At 45.8% G+C, this 25,171-nt stretch overlaps 1 pseudogene; it reads right to left on the bottom strand.

The window, feature by feature from the left end:
- The window catches only part of LOC130680360 (protein Shroom1-like), a 345,760-nt pseudogene extending 329,172 nt beyond the window's left edge, over positions 1-16,588 (bottom strand).
- Positions 16,589-25,171: the final 8,583 nt, after the last annotated feature.

The following is a 25,171-nucleotide window of genomic DNA, read 5'->3' as shown; positions in this document are numbered from 1 at the left end:
CTTGGTTTAAGTAAAAAAGAATGGCTACATTTTATAAGCAACATAATAGGGATTTATGACATTTTTTGAAAATTAAGTCATTCATAAAATAATTAATAACAAGTGATAAATTATGCAGTAAAATTTATTAACAAATATTTCTAAGTGCTATACCCTGCTGGTGCTTGAGGTAACTATATACCATTTGTTAAGCACTGTAAAACAAACTTAACTAATAGATTGCAGAGTTGGTCCTCAGTTGCACTGCATTCCAATTATGGGAAAGCAAGACTCCAATTTTACAATTCCAATGTAAGGAGTTTTATGGTTGCCAGTACTACATCAGGGAATTCTTAAAAGCAAAAGGAATGTTTCATGCAATTTGTTTCATGCTGATGCCAAGAAGTGCTTTCATAGCCTTTTTTTTTTTCAGTATGTATACTGACTTTAGTGTTTTTCCTTCAGTATGCTGATTTCTTCAGTACCAGTGTATAGGCAGCAAAAAAATTTGATAAGTTCAGTATATTAAAAAACATAAGTATATTCACTTTATGTAAAAATGGAGTTACAGTTCTATTTTTCTCACAACTACTCACCTCAAGCATTTAAGTTTCCTCCGAGCATTTACATTTTTGTACCACTGACAGCTAGCTAGCTCCCAATAGCCTTTTGGTTAGGATTTAAAAGGTTGACAATGCATTTGCACCTACTAATTATGAAGCTGGTTGACAGATAAACTACAAGTCAACAAACAGACCTAAAAACACCCAATATCATCAGAACGTCATGCACTGTTTGAAGGCCAATGTTTTTCTTTCTTGAATCTTCAACCAAAAGCGCACAGAACTATCATTGTTAGAAATGTGGAAAAGTATGATTTTGATGGAAAAGAAGGAAGGAAAGAGAAATAAAGTGAGTGGGAGATAACAGTGGCATAATAATAGAAATCATATGTGCTGACAGAGAAGAAACAAAATGAAAGAGAAACGACAGGAAAAAAATATGAAGACAGCATCTGAAGGACAAATTTGTAGGTCATCACTATGACTGACAAGCCCAAGCTGAGTACTTCCAAACAGCAAAAGAATGCATTCAATATAATCTATGAGAGCAGGAGGAGGAGTGAAGACTTACACACAGAGCACACAACACAGGTGCTGAAAGGGAGGCGTCATCTAGAACCCAGCCATGCACATGCCCTCAGTTAGCCTGGTAATGTAACCTGCATCACCTCTTTGGTAGACAATGACACAAAAAGGGAACCACAAAGAGGAAAAGCCGGCAGTGTCCAACTCAAGGAGATTCCAAGAAGAGTTCCCCTGCTCAGAGACTAAAGAAATCCAATTTGTACTGGAATAACTCAATAATGGGGACAGATGTGTCATAACTGAACACTGAATCATGCAACTAAAACAAAACCCTTTCTGTGGCTCTATATTCCAAGCAGCTAATGTAGGTCAAAGGAAAGGAAAATAATGTGTCTTACAAGATGAATGCTACTATCTACATTAGATATATTTCTTAATTCTTAAAAAAACTAGCTTTCTCACGTACACAGACTTCTATAAGCTTACAGTTCATGTAAATTTGCTTTTGAGAGAATGACTTATACTTGTGGGGTAACAATGATAAGTTTCTGATCTACAAAGCTGTGAGCAAACATAAAGGTAAAGTCTACTTTGAACTGACTCTTAGTTGGCTATCTGCTAGCCAGTCAACTAGCCAGCCTCTTTTGGCAATGCAGTGACTCTGCCATACATTTTAATCAACCTGCAACAAAACCCCAGGGTTCTTAGAAAACAATTATTCCAAGAGCTAGTACTATTCTAGGGAAGCCTGCAGTACAAAGAAAAATGAGTATATCTGTGTTACTTAGATACATTAAAAACTCTGGGTATTCATGACATATCTGTGAGATTGCAAAACAAAAAAATTGACAATACATTCTGTTGATGAGGCTGCAATGAAACAGGCACGGTCATACACTGCTGGTAGGAATGTAAACTGGTATACTCCATCTGGAGGGAACTCCAGCAACATTTAATAAAAATCCTATTTCCAGGAATCTCTCCAGAGACACAGCTCCCCTAACAGGAAAAGGCTACACACAAGACTCTATATGGCAGCATTCTTAGGTCACACAACAAAATGTTGTAACAATAAAATGTTGCAAGTGAGATAAAAAAATTGTATATAAATAAAGCAAAAGCAATGTAGTATTTTAAATCAATACAGAAGACCTGCAAGCATATCACAGATAAACCTTGAAAATAATGTTTGGCAAAAAAGGTCACTTTTAGATGATACATGTAGTATGACACAGTATCATATCACACAGGCAAAGTTTAAAACTATACAACACAATACTATACAGTGGGCATATGTTACTAAAATTGTGAAAAATATGTATGAGAAAAGCACACACTGTGAGAGTAATTACCTCTGATGTGGAAAAGAAGGTGGGTGAAATTAAATACTACAATTCAGAAAAATACTGACATTTGCCAAACGCAGGGTAGATGAAGGAACATTTGTTATAACATTTTCCATGTTTGAAATATTTTATACTTAACAAAATTTATGTTTTTTATACGGGGACTTCTAATTTGGCCATTTGGGGAATAAATTATTGTATTTACTTCTTTTTATTTGTGATGAGGAACAATTTAAAAATTCTACATAGCAAAACATGGCGGTGTGAGTAGGGTGGCATATATCTCCTGCCAAAACCATATATATCTAAAAAATACAGCAAAAACAACTCTTCCTACAAGAGTGACCAGAAGATACAGTACACCAGCCAGGCTACATCTACAAGAACCCAGTATCTCATGGAAAAAGGTAAGATACAAAGCCTTGACCCAGCAGGACCTGAGCACTCCTCCCACCCCAGCTCACCAGTGGGAAGAAAAGAATCAGAGTCTGGAGGGAGTGGAAGCACAGGACTGCTAAATAACTAGCCCAAATAATCTGCCCCAGGAGCACAGACACACATTGCATGGTGCTCTGTATATTAGAGGAGCGGAAAAGCAAAATCCAACACTAAAACTGCAAACCGGTTCACACACTAAGCTGCACTGGGACAAAAGAAAAGCAGGCACTTTAAAAGCTTTAAAGGGAAAAGGGTTTAACAGGTGGACAAAATCGTCCCAGCACACTCAGCCCAGCAGGGTGGGAACTTTAAGGAACTTCAGGTGCCCTATAGCCCTGGGTGGCAACGCAGCTCCAAGGCCCCTCACACCAATAACAAGTCTGCCATTCCGTCTTTCCCGGCATCACCTGCAAGCAAACCTGCTGTCTCCGCCATTGTTGTGGACCAGCCGGAGAGCAGCCCCACCTACAGCAACCACACAGGGGATTCTCCCTGTGCACGGCTGACTGGCACAGATAGTGGACACGGGCACAGAGTCTGGGAGGCACAAAGGGGCTCTATTCTCACGTGAGAATATGTGCCAGTCAGCAGCAACCCCCACCAGCACCCTAGGCAATCCCAAAGGCCACCCTTCACACGGCACCTTACTGGATTAACCCAGGGGCTGCGCGCTGTACAAAGTTGACTGGCACAGTAGGGGAGATGGGTGCAGAGACTAGGAAGCACGAAGGGGCTATGCTCTTGCTGCAGAACACACGCCGATGATCTGTGACCCCCACCAATCCCCTAGGCCATCCCAAGTGCAGCCCCGCCCACAGCACCTTAGGGGATTAACCCAGAGGCAGCTCCCTGTGTGCGGTTAACGAGTACAGACAGCATAGACAGGCAAGGCAACCGGCTAGGAGGAACAGACTTGGTTCTCCCAGCTGACACCTGCGCCACTCACCAGCAACCACTCCCATTGCCATGAAAAGGCTGAAGCACCTTATTCAATCCAAAATCCCTCAAATACCAGAAAGAGGGCTTGGTGAAACTAAAATCGCCAATGTTCCTGAAAAAGAATTTAAAATAAAAGTCACAAGCATGCTGATGGAGCCAAAGAAAAATATTCAAGAGCTAAGGGATGAATTCTGGAGGGAGATAACAGAAATGAAACAAACAATGGAAGGATTTAAGAGCAGACTGGATGAGATGGAAGAGACTGTTAATGGAATACAAATCCGAGAACAGGAATACAGAGAAGCTGAGGCAGAAAGAGAAAAAAGGACATCTAGGAATGAAAGAATATTAAGAGAACTGCGTGACTAATCCAAATGGAACAATATTCGCATTATAGCAGTACCAGAAGAAGAAGCAAGAGAAAAAGGGATAGAAAGTGTCTTTGAACAAGTAATTGCTGAATGAAGACTTCCCCAATCTGGGGAAGGACATAGTCTCTCAGGCCTTGGAAGTCTGCAGATCTCCCAACACAAGGGACCCAAGGAGGATAACACCAAGAGATGTAATAATTAAAATTGCGAAGATCAAAGACAAGGACAGAGTAATAAAAGAAGCCAGAGAGAGAAAAAAAGTTCACCTACAAAGGAAAACCCATCAGGCTATCAGCAGACTTCTCAGCAGAATGCTTACAGGCCAGAAGGGAATGGTATGATATATTCAACACAATAAAACAGAAGGGCCTCCAACAAAGAATACTCTATCCAGAATGATTATCATTTAAATTTGAAGGGGGGATTAAACAACTTCCAGATAAGCAAATGTTCAGGGAGTTTATCTCACACAAACCACCTTTACAGTGTATTTTAAATGGACTGCTCTAGATGGAAGTATGCCTTAGGCCAAATATCTGTCAACTGAGAAAATAAAACCACAGCAAAGGAAGTAGACCAACTCTATACTACATAATTGAAAAAATAAAATCACCTATCCACAAAGTCTGTCAAGGGAAACAAAAGGAGTACAGAATAAACCAGCTAACATATAAAGAGTGGAGAAGGAAGAAAAAGAAGGGAGAGAAATAAAGAATCATCAGACTGTATTTATAATAGTGTAATAATTGATTTAAGTTACACAGTTAGAAGTAAAGAGGCTGCCCTTGAACCTTTGGTAACCATGAATCCAAAGCCTGCAATGGCAATAAGTACATAGTTATTGATAATCACCCTAAATGTAAATGGACAGAATGCACCAATCAAAAGACACAGAGTTACAGAATGAATTAAAAAGCAAGACCCATATATATGCCACCAACAAGAGACTCACTTCAAACCGAAAGACATACACACACTAAAAGTGAAGGGATGGAAAAAAGATATTTCATGCAACTAATAGGGAGAAAAAAAGCAAGAGTTGCAATACTTGTATCAGACAAAATAGTCTTCAAAACAAAGAAAGTCACAAGAGATAAAGAAAGACATTACATAAAGATAAAGGGGTCAGTCCAGCAAGAGGATATAACCATGATAAATATGTATGCACCCAACACAGAAGCACCTACATGTGTGAAACAAATACTAACAGAATTAAAAGGGGGAATATAATGCAATGCATTCATTCTAGGAGAATTCAACACTCCACTCACTCTGAAGGACAGATCAACCAGACAGAAAATAAGTAAGGACACAGAGGCACTGAACAACACATTAGAACAGATGGACCTAACAGACATCTATAGAACATTCCACGGAAAAGGAGCGGGATCCACATTCTTCACAAGTGCACATGGAACATTTTCCAGAATAGACCACATACTAGGCTACAAAAAGAGCCTCAGTAAATGTTAAAAGATTCACATTGTACCAATGAACATCTCAGATCACAAAGATATAAAACTAGAAATAAATTGTACAAAGTAAACAAAAAGGGCCACAAAAACATGGAGGCCTAACAACATGCTCCTAAATAATCAATGGATCAACGACAAAATTAAAATGGAGATCCAGCAATATATGGATACAAATGAAAACAACAGCACAATGCCCCAAATTCTGTGGGACACAGCAAAGGCATTTATAAAGGGAAGTATATAGCAATCCAGGCCTATTTAAAGAAGGAATAACAATCCCAAATGAATAGTTTAAATTCACAACTATTGAAACTGGAAAAGAACAAATGAGTCCCAAAGTCAGTAAAAGGAGGGACAAAATTAAGATCAGAGAAGAAATAAATAAAATTAAGATGAATAAAACAATAAAAAAATTAATGAAACCAAGAGCTGGTTCTTTGACAAAATAAAAATAGATAACCCCCTAGCCAGACTTACTAAGAAAAAAAGTCTACAAACATAAACAGAATAAAAAGGAAAAAGGAAAAATCACAATGGACACCACAGAAATACAAAGAATTATTAGAGAATACTATGAAAAACTGTGTGCTAAAAGACTGGATAAACTAGAAGAAACGGAGAACTTTTTAGAAAAATACAACCTTCCAAGACTGAACAAGGAAGACATAAAATCTAAAGATCAATTAGAAGCAAAGAAATTGAATCGGGAATAAAAAAACTACCCCAAAACAAAACCCCCAACCAGATGGACTCACCCTGAATTTTATCAGACATTTAGAGAAGACTTAATGCCCATTCTCTAGTTTTCCAAAATATACAAGAGGAGGGAATCCTTCCAAACTCATTCTATGAAGCCAGCATCACCCTAATACCAAAACCAGGCAAAGACACCAAAAAAATGAAAACTAAAGACCAACAGCCCTGATGGACATAGATGCAAAAATACTCAACAAAACATTAGCTAACCAAATTCAAAAATACATCAAGAGGATCGTACACCATGTTCAAATGGGATTCATCCCAGGGATGCAAGGATGGTACAATATTAGAAAATCCATCAACATCATCCACCCCATCAACAAAAAGAACAAAAACCACATGATCATCTCCATAGATGCCAAAAATGCACTTCATAAAATTCAACATCCATTCAAGACAAAAACTCTCAACAAAATGGATATAGAAGGCAAGTACCTTAACATAATAAAGGACATGTATGTCAAGCAAACAGCCAACATCATACTGAACAGCGAGAACCTGAAAACTTTTCCTCCAAGATCAGTAACAAGACAAGGATGCTCACTCTCTCCACTTTTATTCCACATAGTTCTGGAGGTCTGCGCCACAGTAATTAGACAACACAAAGAAATAAAGGGCATCCATGTTGGTAAGGAAGAAGTTAAATTGTCACTGTTTGCAGATGACATCATATTGTACATTAAAAAACCCCTGAAGAATCCATTCCAAAAGTACTCGGTATAATATCTGAATTCAGCAAAGTTGCAGGATACAAAATTAATACACAGAAATCTGTTGCATTCCTATACACTAATGATGAACCAGCAGAAAGAGAAATCAGGAAAACAATGCCATTCACAATTGCATCAAAAAGAATAAAATACCTAGGAATAAACCTAACCAAGGAAGTGAAAGACCTATACTCTGAAACTATAAGACATTCATGAGAGAAATAAAAGATAACCCGATTAAAAAATGGGCAGATGATATGAAGAGACAATTCTCCAAAGAAGAAATCCAGATGGCCAACAGACACACGAATAGATGTTCCACATCACTAATCATCACGGAATGCAAATTAAAACCACAATGAGATATCACCACACACCAGTTAGGACAGCCAGCATGGAAAAGACTAAAAACAACAAATGCTGGCGAGGATGCAGAGAAAGGGGAACCCTCCTACACTGCTGGTGGCAATGTAAGCTAGTACAACCATTGTGGAGAGCAATATGGAGGTTCCTCAAAAAATTAAAAATAAAAATACCATTTGACCCAGGATTCTGACTCCTAGGAATTTACCGAAAGAATACAAGTTCTCAGATTCAAAAAGACATATGCACCCCTATGTTTATCACAGCACTATTTACAACAGCCAAGATAGGGAAGCAACTTGTGTCCCTCAGTAGATGAATAGATAAAGAAGATGTGGTATATAAACACAATGGAATACTATTCAGCCAAAATAAAGAAATCCTACCACATGCAACAACATGGATGGAGCTCGGGGATATTATGCTCAGTAAAATAGGCCAGAGAGAAAGACAAGAGCCAAATGATTTCCCTCATTTGCGGAGTGTAACAACAAAGAAACCTGAAGGAACAAAACAGCAGCGGACTCACAGACTCCAAGAAGGAACCAGCGGTTACCAAAGGGGAGGGGTGGGGGAGGGTGAAGGGGTTGAGGGGTATTATGCTTGGTACACAAGGTGTGAGGGATCACGCCCACAGACCGAGAAGGGGAGGTCCTGCTGCCATCATGCGGGCTCCGGGAAACCTGCAGCCGCGCTCCCCACCCTCGCTCCGCGCCAGAACACGCACTCGATGGAGGGACGCAGAAGAGCCGTTCTGAGGCCCGAAAAGGGGCTCCACAGGCTCGGAGACCACGGCACTTACCTCGTTATTGAGGTTCGAAGTCCCCGGCCGGGCCACAAGACGTCTACAAGGCGAAAGCAGCCGTTACCGCCTGGCCGCCGGCGGCACGTGAACTGCGTCGGCGGGTAGGTGGCTGCGTGGCCACGCCCCCATACGGCAAGCCCTTCGGTCCAAAACTCTTCTGCCATCGGCTTCAGCCTACGCCTGAGGAAAAGTGAGACCAGTTCTGACACGAAGAACAACGGTACTGACGGGAATAACTTCCGGAACAGAGCGCTACGCGCCGAATCTGCAAACTCCTATGGAAACTGGGCTCAGGCCGGCACCCCAGAGGGTGCTTTGCAAGCAGTTCCTGCGTTCTGAACGTTTTCAACATGCTCATTTTATTATACTTGTTTTTAGACGGTAGATGTGGCCTGGTTTTGTAAGGACATTGGCTTTGTGTCCCAATATGTGTCTCAAAATGAAAGAGCTTTGATAAAAGGATTAATCGAGTGACCAATTTTGTACCTAGTTTTTATCTTGTGCTTGTGATGATTCCTGCACTTCTAACAACCATGCCTTATTGTCCAGGCTTACATTATAGTTCAGCCTCGGACATATTCTTCTGCACACAGTAAGATTTAAATATAGATAATACCACAGAGATATAAGTAATCAGGAATGTTTAAATTAATTTTCAGGTAAGTGCAGTTGTTGACTTTTCCCACAAATGGGTGGCAAGCAAGGGCCGGGCGTAGGGTCAAGTGTCTCTGTACTGTAAGAATCCATTTGATGTCTATGGTCAAGAACACTTTTCCATTTCAATCACTTATCTACAATTTTAAGAACTTGTTAAAAGCTCAAAGCCAGTTAAACGCATAAATCTACTGAATTAGATAACCAGGAAGAGTGTATCCTAGAAAGTACTTAGTTTTCCATTAAGAGTCCCACTAATCTTTTTTGGTCCATTTCAAAGTCTTCTACATTTTTTTCCCCTAAATATCTAATTTTGGAGGTTACTGAGAAGTTTATAGCAAAATCATATAGCATACACACACACACGTTTAATTAATATGTTAATTATTAACATGAAATAAAAACTTGTAGCAATTCATTCTGACTTATAGTATGTTAAAGAAAAATGACTCATGACATTTGTTACAGAATGCTGAGGCCGACTTTATTCAGGGAGACTACTACAATGAGGTCTTAAAGTAGGGGAGAGAGATCTGGCTCAACTCTGATGAATACAGCAGACTTATAGTTAAGAAGGTCAGTGATGGAAAATTACTAAGAGGAAACGACAGGGGTAAGAGGGTTCTGTCTAAACTGACTTAACAGGATTATCGCTGAGGGCAGGCCACGGTGGAAAGATTTTAGATGGAGGATAAAGAATTTCAGCAGATACCAAGAGTGGTCAGATTCCAAGGATGGAGGGTGAGGAACTTTTTCAGACATCAAGGACACAGAATTTTCTCCCAACTAAGCCAACAGGAGTCTTGATATAACGACTAAATAGGCAAAAGACAGAGCTCAAGAGCAAGTCCCAGCCAAAAAGAGAATGCAGAGGCACCTGACTACAGTTTGATTAAGGAGAGTCTTTGTCAAACATCCAGATTTAGGGTGATCTATTTAGACTGTTTGCTGATTGAATGTAAAATCAATGGCTAAAAGTGAGTCTTACACTTATGAATCATCCTATAGAGGATATTACATGTAAATGACCAAAAATAAAGCAAGACATTACTCTGTTTGCTAAGCAGTCACTACAAATGTTAAAAAGCTCATTAGAGTTTTGACAACTCTGTCTTTTGCATGAAGAAAGTGACAACTTAGATTTATTAGGCTTTGGTATTTGTTTTTAATAATAAAGAATGTTATTCCTTTTGACTATGAATAGGAATAGTAAAAAAGAAATATGTCCTCAAAATAAAGGTTCACACTCCACTGATCAAAAATCTCGAAAATGAGCAAAACTGAAGGTTTCTGTGATGGCTGCCCTTGTACTGTTCACCATGTAAGAACTTATTCACTATGTAAGAATTTGTTCTCCATGTAAGAACTTGTTTGTTATGCCTCAGAAGACTGGAGACTGACGAAAATTAGGCTTGGGGTGGATTAATGATTGTGCATGGAGCATTGATTCCCCTATACAGAATTTTATTGTTGTTAACAACCATTTGATCAATAAATATGAGAGATGCCCTCACAAAAAACAAAAAAAACAAAAACCAAAAAAAAGTACACACTTCCAATGGTAAAATAATAAGTAACCAGGATGTAATGAACATAGTCAAGATATTGTAACAGCTTGGTATGGTGATAGCTGGTACGTAGAATTGTCATGTATATAAATGTTGAATCACTATGTTGTACACCTGAAACTAATGTAATGTAATACTGTGTGTCAACTACCCTTCAATAAAAAATAATTATCTACAAAAAAAAAAAATCTCAAAAATATTAGATGTAACACAGCTATCGTGCTACATCTGCTAAAAATAAAAGTGGACTTGGCCTGGCTGGGGACCTGAGGAAGAAATGCTCTGAGCACAGGAAAGGCTCTGGGCTGCTGCAGATACTATATATTTATGCATTTGTCTCGCCCAACTCAACTGTGCCCCTTGAGAAAATAAATCTTGTTCTCTGCTCATCTTTGCGTTTATGTTACATAACAAAGGGCCTGGCACATAAAAGATGATTAATAAAGTTTTGCTTTATAAACACATGTGCAAGCAAACACAAGACAAACCAATCAATCCCACTCCCTCCCCAGGGCAGTCAGGACTCTTACTTCTGATTCTTTCTATCTTTTGTTCCTCACCAGTGAGGAAAGTACCCCGAAATAGGATCTCATTAAGTGACAGAAAAATACTTAAGATTTATGAAGAAGACAGCAAACAGAGAAGTAGTTTCTGCACTAGGATACTTTGTGATAGTTATGGGGAAAAATGTATATAATAGCACAATTCACCAGACGCCCTTTGAATCATAAGACACTGCATAGCTGCAAATTGGTTTCCTGTCTCCATTACGGGAGTTACTACTGAAAGTAAGAACAGGACAAGGAATCTAACCCCCTAACAACTATTCAGTAAGAATTAAAATGTAACTTTGGCAAGGAAAATTTCTTATAAACAATTACGAAATGACAGAAACGAATTATTTAAATAAAGGTATTAAATGAGTTAAAGAGAGGATAGAACTGCTTTCCACAGTGAAACTATATTCAACAATGTGCCATAGTTTATATTTTGTGTGTAAATTTTTATTTGCTATTGAAAAAGCCACTTTGTATACACAAATATATACAGTAGAAAAAAAACAGTGTGAATGTGGATAATAGATTGATGAACTATAACTACCATGACTTATTTACATTTGGTTCATTTTTTTAAATAAACCTTTAGCAGGAGAACTATGAGATGTTCAAAACCATACAACAATTAAGCTAAACAAAATTTCATAACTGGATTAGGAAATGGTTTCCCATTAATTAAATATATGTACAAACAGAACACTTTTTCTCCATTTTTCTCCTAACTCATTTTCCTTATCCTTGGTCTTTAACAGTAATATTACCTCATTTGTGATAGGCTAGCTAAGATTAAATAAGGTAAAATGGACAAACAGAATAGACTTCTTCATCTGTAATTAAAGTCCTATCCATCTAGGAAATGATACTTTTATCTGAGAATAACATTGTTTTCCTATTTTAGGAAAATAATTTTACAATTGGTAATATCTTTCAGACTACTGATTGGTAGTTCAATGTACCACATTGAGAAAAATTATTACTTTGTAATGAAGCCACTTGAAGTCTATAAAATATTTTAATGACATGGGAAACTACTCAGACAATAATGCAATAGTACAAAATCATATGTAGTTTGACCTCGGCCATATTAACAGGACTGAGGGTCCCCTAAGAACTTCCCAACCTTGGGTAAAGGATTCCTTTTATTTGCCCCAAGTACCCCCTATGACAAACACCTTGGGGGTGCCTGCACAGCCCGGGAGTCACCCCATCATCCCTGAGGATGTGCCTTCCCACACCACACGTGCAGGTCCTGGCAGCCACGTTCCTGCCTCATGACCACCCCCTTCCCCGGCCACACTGGCTGGACCCAGGGAGACTGCCAGGCCCAAGCCTGGGCCAGTGAGAATCTTCTTCAGGTAGCAGGACTCAGAATGGGTATTTCCTCATGTGACCAGAGCTGAGCGCCAAGTAAGAACCCAAAGGGTCAGGGTGCCCACCTCCCTCCGTATGTCCAGAGAAGGGGGGAAGGCTGGCCTGCAGAGAAAGTAGAGTAGGTGGGGACCTGGGAGCGGGGTGGGGAGAGAGCGGGCAACACTCCTGGTTCTGATCTCAGCCCATTCTGAGTCCTAGCTTCCTCCCTGTCCCTGGGATCTCAAAGAAATTCCTGTGTCCTTATATGACTTTTTGTCACTAACTAGTCTGGGTTTCTGTTACTCAGAACCAAGAATGACTTCACCAGCACATTTCTAAAGCTGAAATACGAGATGCCATGGGCAGTCTGAGGGCACCTCACCCTTAGCATGCCCAACCACTTTTCTGTCTACCTTCACCTTCCCAGAGGCTGAGCCCTGTACCTGAGCCAGCATAGCTGAGCTAAAATCACCCCAGCAAATTTGGCCAAACCAGCTTGGTGACAATGAGTCTAGCTCCCTTCATTGGACTGGCCTAAGGTTGGGGACCAGAGGAGGATGGGAATGAGCAAGAAGGCCTAAAGCCATCTACGTTAAGAATGCTCTTGTCGAAGACAAGCAGTGACTCTGTGGCATCTGACTACACTGGTGGACAGTGACTGCAATGGGTTGGGGGGGACTTGATAATATGCGTGAATGTAGTAACCACAATGATTTTCATGTGAAACCTTCATAAGACTGTATATCAATGATACCTTAATACAAAAGAAAAAAAACTAACACTCTTGTCTTTAATGGAAAGAAAACCAAAATTTTGGAGTTGGGAGATGCTCAAAAGGTCTTGGCCAGAGCCAGAAGTCGTAGTGAGGGAAGGAAGCTAACCCAAAGAGTGGGTATTTTGGGCTAAGAGAAACAGAGGTCTGAGCAGTTGCTAGAAGAGCCAATCTTCAAGGACATTAAGTGGTAATGTTGGATTCTCCCAGAGGAGAGCGCCGCCCCAAATCACTCACGGAAGGCGTCTCTTGATGCAACAAGCAAGAGGAATTTATTCAGAGACCAGCTAGCTGGGGTCCAAGTGTCAGCCCCACGCAGCGGGTCTCAACAAGGACCCCGAGCACTTAAAGTCAGAGGTTTTTATAGCATTTTCAAAAAGGGCAGTATTTTTCCACAAGCACATCACATTGTTTTTCTAAAAAACACATACATTTCGGCTGACGCCACATCCTGGAGGTCTAGTGATATAAGATCACCCTCGGAATGTTAGGGTGGTTCTTAGTAAAGTAAGCTTGGTATGTATGATTAACTGATTGAGGTTAGCTAACTAAAGGTCACTGCAATCAACACTGGCTGACTAACTTGTTTTTCAAAGTTCTAATATTTTCCTATTTTCTTCCTTCTAGGTTAGAAAATGGTGTCTAAGCTTTTAAGATGGCTGTACTTATGCTAACTTTCTATCTTCAATAAAGTTGATTCTTAGTGAAAGATTCTACAGTAAGAGAGAACATTTAGGAAGCTTGCCGTGTAACTCTTGGTTAGTGACGCCATTTAGAAAACTTGGGTGAAGCTGTCCATCACCCTCAGCACCGCCCTGGAGCCTTGTGTACTGAGATTGTCTTAGTGAAAGGAGGTCCATTTTTTTCTGACTTCAGGGGGGAAAAACAACCAATGTACTACTTTGAGCAAGGACAATGAGATTTGCTGGTTGTAATCTTAAAAATAAGAGGAAAGGACATTATAGAAAGGTTTGTGCATTTTCTGAGGAGAGCACTGCCAGTCGCTGCACATCCCAACAGCCTCCCAGAGGCCGGGTGAGCCGTGTGCTGTGCAGGAAGGCCCCATTCTTCTGCACCATTTAGGAAGGAACCTCCCTAGGAATCCTGCTTGAAATGTAATTGAATTAATGGTGATGAGTTGATTGCTGATCACTGTGATTAAAGTCTTTGCTGATGCACAAAATCCAGAACTTGAAGTGGCCAGACCTGGCCTGTTCCCCCAACTGCCCAGGGCCTGTGCTCCTTTCACACCTCAGGGACCCTGGCACCAGACAAAGTGCTTCCCACCCCAGCATCCGTTCCCTCCACCTACGGAAAAAGATTCAAATCCAGGGACATGAGGCGTTCCTTTCTTCTCTCTGAAACTCCTTTTCCCCAAAGGAGACAGGCTGTCTACGGGGCCTTCTGGGCTTGCTGAGTAAGGAGAATGAGCTATCAGAGAAAGCACTTTCTGGAAGGTCCCAGTCTGCATATGAGAGGGAAGTTATTACACAACCACATGGGTCAGAAATAGTGTTCTAAAAAGGAATTTCTCTCTATCCTATCTCTCCTCTCCCAGTAACTCAGAATATTTTAAGATGCTTTCCCTTCCTTCTTCCTCTAAGTCACCCTCTTGATTCCTTGATAATCTGCAAAGTCCAATGAGGTTTGCAAAGAAAGATGATCAGCCTGTCACAAAGAATTCCCCACACACAGTCTAACACATCAACTGCACCCCCATACACCTCATGTCCCAGCATGCACCCCAAAAAATGACAGAGCTGGCCCAGCAGGGAGCTGACAGTCCTAATGAGGGAATGACTTGATTAGCATAGCCGGCAATGAAAACTCCCTGGAGGATCCAGTGAAAGCCCGGAGAAGCTCCAGACATGTGTGGGCAAAACACAAAAAAATCAGGAAAGGAAATGTGCCACATGCTGACAGGAAGAGGTTATGTCCCCAGCAGACCTTGAACAACGCCCATGTGGGAAAGAGCCCTCTTCATTCACCCCTCCATTAACCCACCATCCAATTCTCTCTCCTCCTAATCATCCAACTTCCTTTCACTCTCTCCATCCAGTTATGCAGCCAGCCAGCCTCCCTTCGTCTGTTCATCCACAGATGCACATCCTGTATTTTCATCTACCCTTTCAATCATCCATCCTCCCACCCAACCATTCCCCTGTCCATCTCTCTGAGCCCCACAGAGCCATCCATTCATCCAGCTGCAATGTTTTCAACCTCTAGGTTCACTTATGTCCTTGAAAATCCATCCTGCCGTACAACCACCCCCCATCCGTCTATCCATCTAACCAGCCAACCTTCTGCATGCAGGGCTATGCCAGTTTCTGTAGCTACAGAAATGATATGAGCTGCCCCCAATCCATAAAGACCTCTGCCCAGTGAAGAGAGGGCCTGGGCAGTGATCTCCCCTGGACACCTGAATGTGTTTTCTGGGATCCTCAAGTGGAACTTTCTGGCTTCCCCACCACAGCCTGGACCAGGGACAGTTTCCTAGCAGGCCCAGAAGGCAGAAGAGGGAAGCAATAAGAGCCCATGTGAAGCTGCCAAGAACTGAGCGTCCAGTGCCTCAGAGCAGTGCCACTCAGGCGCCCAGCCCCGGCAGGAGGGGTACTCCGTACAGGTGCATCTACATCACTTTCTCCCTCCAGCCTCTGGAGCAGTACTGCCCGATAGACACAAAATGCAGCACACATTTAATTTTACATTTACTTGTGACCACATTGAAGAAAAAGTTTTATAAAGGTGAAATTAATTCAGTGATATATTTTACTTAATATGTCTATATAAATATAGATTTACTTAGTATATCTAAAATGTCAATATCAATACATCTAAAATATCATTTCACATATACTCAGTATAAAAATCATTGAGCTAGTTTACTTTTTTTGTCCAGTCTTCAAAATCCAGTGTGTGTTTTATACTTGCAGCACATTTCCATTCAGATGAGCCACATTTCAAGTGCTCAGTGGCCACAGTGGCTGGTGGCCACCCCAGGACAGTGCGGCTCTACCCTACCACTGCTGTTCTAAGGCCAGACCAACACATGAGGCCACCCCAATAAGGAGGGGCCTTTTCAAATTGAAAGTTTCTAAGGAATTGCTAAGCAGTTAATGAGAGGAGCAGTTGAGCCCTGTGACAGGAAGACAAAAGACACCGCAGATGACACGACCCTTCTTCCATGGTCCTGAGCAATCAGGGTCCAGCCCCAAACCAGCACAGCCAGTCACCAGACTGGCCTCCTGAAAACACAGTCCAGCCGCCCTCGCTAGTCCCGTGACCGTGCCCCTCCCAAGTTGCTTAGCTGTGCCCACTCCTGAGAGGCCCCTCAGGGCTCCTCACCTGCACACCCAGTGAGAGCTGCTCCGCCACTGCCGCCTCCCCCGTCCTGCGCATGCTCAGGACTAGGGTTGCTGCTCTCAGGGATGGGGCTCCCGGACACTGTCCAGCCAACCGCCTCTCCAGTTTTATTACTCGGATGATAAACCGAGTTTATCTTCTCTCTCCCAGGACCAGCAGACAGGCTGTGTAAATGTAGACGCACTGATCCACAGGCCAGAGGCTGCCCAATTCCTGCGGACATGGGGCTCTCCTGACAGCGTCCTACGGGGCAGGGCAAGACTGTCTCGCTCTCTAGATGAAGAAACTGAGGCTCAAAGGGTCTTAGTGAATCACCCAAAGTCATACAGGGCATCATAAAGAAAGAAGCAGAATAGATCCCAGATTGCCCACTGCCCACTTTGCTGCCCCCTTCCTTCCCCCCCTTGACCCCAGCAACCTGTCTAGACAGGGGCTAGGCTGAGAAGGTTCTCAGAGGGTCTCCTCCGAGTCCCAGAGCCATTCCAGCCCCATGAAGAGGAGGCCGCCCTGTCTGGTCCTACCTTCCGCCCATCCTTCCATCCCAGAAAGAGCGTCCCTGGAGACCGCAGCCGGCAAGCTGCCCTCCACAAGCCCAGAACCTCATTCCTCCGTGCGTTTGCCCAAATGACTCCTTCTGCCTGTACTGTTCTTCCTTCCCTCCATAGAAAAGTCCTTCCAGCCATCAAGGCTCAGCCAGAGCTCGGCTCAGTGAAGCCATCCCCTGCAGCCCCAGGCAGAATGGCTGCTCTACCTGCATTTTTTCCTATGAACAATACACCTGTTGGCATCCTGTTCCAGTGCCCTCCACACAACTAATTGTGCCCAACAAGCAGGGGACTGGCATATAGTAGGAACTCAGAAAATGTTTATTAAATAACCGGGTGGATAGTTCATGGTGCACTAAGTGGGCTGTGTCACCAGTGGGCTGGGCAGACCCCCACTCTTAGTGCTGGCCCCCTCCCATTTCTCTAGAACCCTCTGTGCCTGTGGAACCTCTCCACAGTGGTGCAACGGGGCCACTGGGAAACCCCTGCCCACTTCTGTTCCTGCAGACCCCCTCCAGAAGTGACTCTCCACAGGCCCCAGCCTCCACCCCTAACTGCCCCCATCACAGCAGACTGTCGGCGGACCTGCAGCATCTCCCCTCCCCACCCACACAGAGTGGCAGGCCCTTGTTCTGAACAGGAGATATCAAAAGTCACAGGTACTTTAGTTTGCTCAAGAGCATATTGGGAGATTATTTATCTGTGTTCTCTAGAAAATGAAGCTCATAGTAGATCTTGCTGATTCTATTACTCCACTGAGAGGCAGAAACAGAAATAATCCTGAAAGTGGCAAGTTAAATCACTACTTGGTAACTTACTAAAACAAAACTAATACCCAAAGAAATATTCCCCTGCCATTTTATAGCAATTTCACCATTAAACTGTCTTTGATTGCAATTCATAACAATGAATAAAGAAGAGGAAAAAAGATATCTTCAGACTGGTCAAAAAATTTAATCTTCTGAGCACTAACAGTTTTCCCCAAAAAGTACAAACGCTGGGCATCATTTCCAGAGCGACCGCAGCCCATCTAAACTGACGGGTGGGGGTGGCCAGGGCCCCACTGTGCCAGCGAACCACTTGGTCCTCCCTCTTGCTCAGAGGAAGACCCCGAGTCCCCCTGCGGGGCTGAAGCCTACACAGCCCTCGCTGCGACGGCCCAGGGGAGTCTTCCCAGCACTTGCTCCTCATGCAAACTGCCAGAGCCCTGGGCTCTTGGGGGGGTCAACATCTTGGCCATCAAAATCCAGGGATGTTTATGCTAAAGGGCTCCTGGCTAGGGTTCAGAGCCTGCTTCCAGGTAGAGGTGGGCTCTGGGAGTGTCTGGACATCAAGCCGCACAAAGGCTGGCCACAGTCCCTGAGGGGGGGCTGCAGGACCCCTGGCATTCTCCATCCACAGCCCCCACGTGAAGGACCCTCCCTCCTGGTGCCTGGGAAAACCCACAGGCCTGGGTTCCAGAACCCAAGGTAGGCAGCCCCGCACAGCCTGGGATGGACAAGAGGGAAGCTGGACACTAGGCACCTTGCTCAGCTGCTGGATCCCTCGTCGCCTGGACATGGTCCTTGGGCCATCTCCTTCACCCATGTGTGCCCTATCGCCACACGACTCTCAGATACCTATGTCTAGCCTGCTCTCTGGGTGCCAGTCTAAAGCATCCAATAGCCAGCTTGACATTTCCTCTCAGACATCAGAACATCATTGCAACGTAATAGACATAAAAACTCAATCATCCAGATTTGGGCTGGTGACTTTTTCCACCAAACCTTAACATTTCCTACTTGAGTGTCACCCCCAGCCAGCCAGCCATCCCACTGGGCGGCCTGGGGGCCACCCCCAGCACCTTCCATTTCCTCACAGAGCATGTCCAAGCTCCCCCCCAAGCCCTGGTGATCCCACTCCTTCAATCTCTTTCAAATACGTGCACTTCTCTGCATCTCCACCGCCACCACCCTGGCCCAAGCCACTGCTGTCTCTCTCATGGACACTTCCAGTCACCTCCCAGCTAGTTGCCATTCTGGCTCCTGGGCAGCCCATTCTCAGTCAGAAGCCAGGGTAAGTCCCTCCATGCTTAACACTAGCAACTACATCCCACCGCTCTTAGGATGGAGACCCCATCTCCTCCCCTGGCCTCCACCCAGCATGGCCGCCTGCTCCCTGCACTCCAGCCACCACCTTTGGGGTCCCTTAGAACTCACCTTGCTCCCTCCCACACAGGGCCTTGATCCTCTATGCCCACCCCACCTTTCTTGGTTAATTACCTCAAGGTCACCCTCAGGGTCCCAGCGTAGACATGCCTCCTCATGGTAGAAGTCTCCCCTACTGTGGACATTTTCCTCATAGCACTCAGCACAGCACATGGTACTGCGTTCGTCCACATGGGTATTCAGTGTCTGCCCCCACTAGAATCGATGCTCCATGAGTCTATTTTGCAAATTGCTACACCCCCAGTGAATAATTATTGTATAAATGAATGATGAGTAAGGACAAGATCAGGGCTCCAATGCCATGGGCCAAGCACCTTTTCTCAAAGGAAGAGAACTTACTGACCATAAAACGCAGCCCAAACAGCCCCAGGGGCCCTTGACTGACCCTTGACCCCAACAGTAATCTGACGCTTGACACCAGCCCCTCATTTATTCCTACCTTGAGTGAGAAGGTGTGGATGGCTCAGGGCCGCTCGTCCATACACCTGGAGACATGCACTGCAGTGCACTCCCAGGCCCTTCTGAAGAATACCAGTGACACCACAGGACAAGAAGCAGTAAGCTTCTCTCTCTAAATGTGGTATCCACTAAATCAGAGCCACATACCCACCTGTGGGCAGCTCTACCTTTCCTTGTCTGTCTCCAGACCACATGGAGACCTTATCTTGCAGGCTTTCAACATGCTTCAGTGAAAAATATCATCCCTAAACAATTGCCAGGAAAACCACATGTAGTTGATGTTGCAGGCAGAGCCCGGCTGTGCTCACAACCAGCAAGCTTGACAACATGGTAGGATGTCCCTATGTGTCCATCTGCTGAGACATTGGGGCATTGGGGTATCTCATCCCACTCTGTCTCTGGTGATCCAACCTGGGTGCAAGGGAGAAGAGGATACAAACCAAGCCAAAGAGCCCCCTCCCACAGACACTGCGGTGCTGAGAGGGCATCGGCAGCCTGGGGCTGTAGCACCTCCCAAACGAGGAAAGCACGGGAAAGGAGGAGTACCTTCTCTTCACTTCCGCATGAGCTCAGGGCCACGTGCATGGACCTGAAATGCCCAAGAGGGGAGCTCTGGAGAGATGTGACAGCACTCTTCAGAACCAGAGGGAGGGCCTACCCAGGCGCACGAACAGCGTGGGGCCCAGGAGGTGGAGCTGGAGCAGAAGAAGGGAACATGACCCTAGCCAGACACCCCCATGGCCCCTGACTCATTCTGCTCACAGACATAAAAGGGAACCACAGAATACCGGAGAGACCATGCTGGGAACTGGTTCCTAATAAGCCAGAGGCCAAAGAAACATGTGTGAGTATGTGCCAGCCAGGATAAAGTTTAAATGCCCCAGTTACTTTACAAAATTTGTAAAATCAAAATGGCCCCCAGAGACTCAGATCTTCCAGATATAAGCCCAGGGAGACAGATTTATGGATCATTGTTAAACTGCTGATAAAAGGTATAAACGGGCAGAACATTAGACATAAATCCGACAAATGTGGCTGAGGCCCCATTAGTAATGAGGATTCGTGGACATGGGCCACTAAGCCTCATGGACACTTAGTTCAGAGAGGGCAGGGGGACAGGCACGGGGCAAGGCCTGATCTTCAGGCCCCTCCACACTGACCAGGCCCACCCTCAACCCTCTGCCACTGGACTTTAGGCTCAGGGGGGCAGAAAGAGCCTGGCTCCCAGCAGGCCCTGAGTTCATGCCGTGGACTGAAGGATGTGACCCATTGGGCAGTCCTTGCCGTTGCCCAGTCTGACCGAGCAGCCCCGCCAGCCAGGCCAGGGAACGGAGGGAATCAAGCCCAAAAGAGCAGCTCCTAGAGTGGGCCAATCTCCAGTTCCACCGAGTAAATAGTACTATATGGAATTTGCTTGTTTTGGACTTTGGGCTGAGCCCCAGAGCTCAGGACATCGTGAAGAAAGGCCCACACAGTCCAAAGCCAGGCACTGTCACAGCCTTGGTGTGCCGGTTCACTCAGCGCGAGTGTACTGGCCACCGTGACACAGGTGTGTCGTAGGCACTGGAGCATAGCGATGGCCAGGTTAGACGTGGCTTGTCTCCTCCCAGAGCTTACAGGCCAGCTGCTACAACACCAGTGAACAAGATAAGCACAGACTGCAATAAAAATCATAAGAGCCTCTATTTCCTAAGCACTGACTCCATGGCAGGCCCAGTTCTCAGTAGTCGACAAGTATTAGCTCATCTAATCCTCTGACGCAGGTGCTATTATCTCCATTTTATACATGATGCACAGAGCGGGTAGACAGGTCATCTGAGGTCACACAGCCAGTAAATGGGGGGATCAGGAACAGCTGCGTCCCATGCTAACCCTCTTTCTCAGCCCCCTCACTCTGCAGCTCTTGTGATAAGACCTGTGAAGGCAAAAACGGGGTGGACAGCCTGTCTGAGGAATGACAGAGACCTGAGGGAAGTGAGCAAGGAACAGCCGTCAGCAGCCGACATGGTGGCACAAAGGCCCAGATGCAAGCCGAGCGCGGATGCCACCAAGGAGCAAGAGGAGGGCTGGTGTCCAGGGCCAGAGCGAGGCGGCGGGAGGTGGCCAGGCTGGGACCCCCTTGGTGGAGAGGGAGGGTCCAACGAAAGGCTGCTGTGAGCACACCCTGAGCCAGCCCTGGGCTGCTCTGATTCTTTCTGGCGGAAGGCAGGCGACGCACAGCCTGGGGCACTGAGCCTCCATTTTCCCCTCTGCTGGGGGCCCTGGAGCGTTCTGCAGCCTTTGGAGAGATCACCTAAGAGGAAGCCTTATGGGTGAGGGAAAACAGAGCTCTCGCATGCTCCCCTGGGGTGGGGAGGCCAGCCCAGAGGCCGCGCCAGGGGCAGGGAAGGCAGGGAGAGGCTAGCTTCTTGAGTGAGCCCAGAGCCCCAGCTTGCCAGCAAAGGCGCCTCTAAATTTAATTGGTAGACAATTTGGTGCACATCCCCTGCCAAGCTGGCCTCTCCTGACACTAACTTCCCATTTGGAGCTAAAAATATCTTTTCCTTCATAGACCTGCCACAGTTCTGTGCCAGGAAACCCAAGGTTTTCTTTGTCTGTTTAGCATTCGGGAGAGAAATATGGATACATGCTGATCACAGGGAAATCAGAGGTGACCATTTTTGCCTCGGCTCCTCCTCACTGCCTGTGCCACACACAGATAGGGTTTGTCCCCTCGCTCACCCCCACACATGCACTGGAGCGCTGGGCCAGGGGCCGTGAGGGCACAAGAGCAGGTCTCAGAAAAACCTCATTCCCTGGAGGGCGGTCAGCATGCTGTCACGTTAATAATACACCCGGACGCCCACCTAGCCAGACACTCACAACAATGCTGTGAGGGAGGCAGTGTTCTTGTGCCCACATTGTGGATGAAGAACTGGAGCCCCAGAGAGAATGAGTGATGTGCACACAGGTGATGGAGCCTGGATTTGAACTGTGCCCTGACTTCAGAGTCTGTATTATTTATGCCTCATCAAGAGGAATCTCTTTACAACAGAGACCCTGGACTGGTTTATTTCACACTGGATGCCAGCATGCCTCATTTAACCTAATGAACAAGAAGAGTTAACATTGACTTAGAACTTACCAGGTGCCGGGTGTGGTGCTAGGCACTGGACAGACGCTGTTCAGTTTAATCCTCGCCGTAGATCCGATTCTCACTGCCTTTCATAAATCAGGATGCCAAGTCCCCAGAGGCAAACTGCAAACTCCAGGGCCAGTGCAGGGCAGCAGGTCTGTGGGCTCAGAGCTGTATTAATGACGTGACCAGGTCCGCATTTGTTGCTGGAATCCGTTGTCCTGGGAGCTCCAGGGCAGCCTGGAACCAGGGATTCCTCATCACCCCTAAAGGGAGGCCAGACCAGAGCTCCAGGCACAACGAGGAAAGCTGAGCCTGTCTCTGGGCCAGGCTGGGAGCAGCCGCCTCGGGACATGTGCTCCCCAGAGGAATTGCTCAAGCTTCAGCTCGTCCAGGCAGGTCAGCTGGACAAGCTGTGCCGGGACCAATGGACTCAAATGAGAGGCCCCAAGCTAGGCAGTCCCTCTCCCCCAGAACACCTCAAAACCCAGACCACAGGGCCTGTTGGGTCCCCAGTACCCCTGTGTCCTTGGAATGCCCTGCCATGAGAACACAAAGAGGAAGCTCAGCCAAAATGCCACCCCCGGAGAGAGGGCACTGAGGGCCAATCCCCCCTGTGGGTCCCCTCCACCCACCTGGGCCTTGCTCAGCACCTTTGCTACTGCAGGAGTTGAGGCAGGGCGGGTGGGCCCATAGGAAGTCTGGACAGAGGGCTAGGGATGCGCCAATGCAGCCCAAGGGCTGGAATGGGGGCCCGAACGAGCCAGAAGGTGCTGCGCAGCACAGGGACTCTGTCCGCTCCCTCAGCCCGGATGGCAACGGGCAATCAGCAACTTTCCCTCCTGCACAGGCCCACACCGGCCATAGGAAGGAAGCCATATGGGACCACGGGTAAAGGGGCACAAACCCAGTGTGTCCTCAAGTGCCCCTGTGGGCACAGCTGCTCTGCGGGGGTTCGGTTCAGCTGGTACTAATTCCCCTCACTGCCCTGGCATTAAAAACTCCTTGTGGGGCCTCTCTACATGCCCAGAGTGGGGCTGGGGCCTCACACACGTTGCTGTTAATCCTCACACTCACCCCGGCAGATAGGACCTGTTACCGTCATCCCCTTTGCAGATGGGGAAAGAGAGGCACAGAAGATGTAAATGCCTGACCCACAGTCACCCAGCTCACGTGTGGTGGAGCTGGCTGGGGCGAAGGCCTGGCCTGTCCAGCTGCAAGACCCAGCAGCTAGTGCCCGGCCTCCGGACTCCAGCAGCCATCTCTGCGCCCACATCTCAAGCACCCACCCCAGGCAGCACCCGGCGGCGGGAACCACCCCGCCCTGCCTCCCGCCCAGGGAGCTCTACCCCCCAGCTTCTCCCCCACCTCCTGCTCGGGGGCTCCGTGCAGAGCAGCTCTCCCTGGATCATAAGCTCCGTGGTTGCCCAGGAGAGCACAGACAGACAGACCCACGCTCACGTACATCAAGCTCCCTGGCTGCAGGGTGGCAGCAGTGGGCTCCCCAAATGTTGTTTACTAATAAATCCCTGAGAATTTATAATAAAATTGATGGGGCCTAACTGATGGGCCCAGGACAAAAGGGAGCCAATTACCCGACATTCTCTGCCATGATCTTAAAACAGATGTTTGAGTGTGTAAAATTATGGCTCATGGTTGGGAACTGCAGATACAATTCCAGCTTTCTCTTTTATTGCCACTCATAAATGTTGAATGCAGAGAGATCTACATCTGAAATTCAGTTGTTGCCATTCTGTCCCATGGTTCTGAAGCCAACCAAGGCTACATGTGGAGTTGGTGTTCTGGTAATTACCCTGCAACTCCAGGAGAAACACGCAGAAGAGAACTGGCACAAAGTACAGCAGAGACGGCCACCCAGGGCTCCCCCCTGACCCCCTGGTCCTAGGACACAGTAACAGGGGTCACCAGCCCTGCCCTCCAGGGTTTACACTGTGGGTGACTCAAATCTGGACCAGCCGACTAGGCTCCTCCCACACTTCCAGAACCTGATCAGCCTGACTTTGGGTCCATTTATACAGGCCAAGCAGGAAGATAGGTTCTTGCACAGTTAGGTGTGATTTGCCTATAGGGTTATACCTGGTCCCCTGGAATTTCCCTGGGCCGCTCACAGCAGGGACTCCAGGAAGCCCACCATGCCACCAGCCCTGCTCACATGTCTCCTCACTCTGCTGCCCACAGAGGGAGCGGGGGGTGTGGAAGCAGGAGGGACGGGGGAAGTGGGGCTCCCTGCCCAGAATTCTCAGCAAAAAAGTTACTTGGTATCTTTGCTCAAGCTCGGAGGCCCTTC

This window comes from Manis pentadactyla, chromosome 13 (assembly GCF_030020395.1).
Source record: "Manis pentadactyla isolate mManPen7 chromosome 13, mManPen7.hap1, whole genome shotgun sequence".
Taxonomy (NCBI): Eukaryota; Metazoa; Chordata; class Mammalia; order Pholidota; family Manidae; genus Manis; species Manis pentadactyla.
The sequence above is the reverse complement of the archived record's forward strand: the minus strand, read 5'-3'. Positions and strand labels throughout refer to the sequence as shown.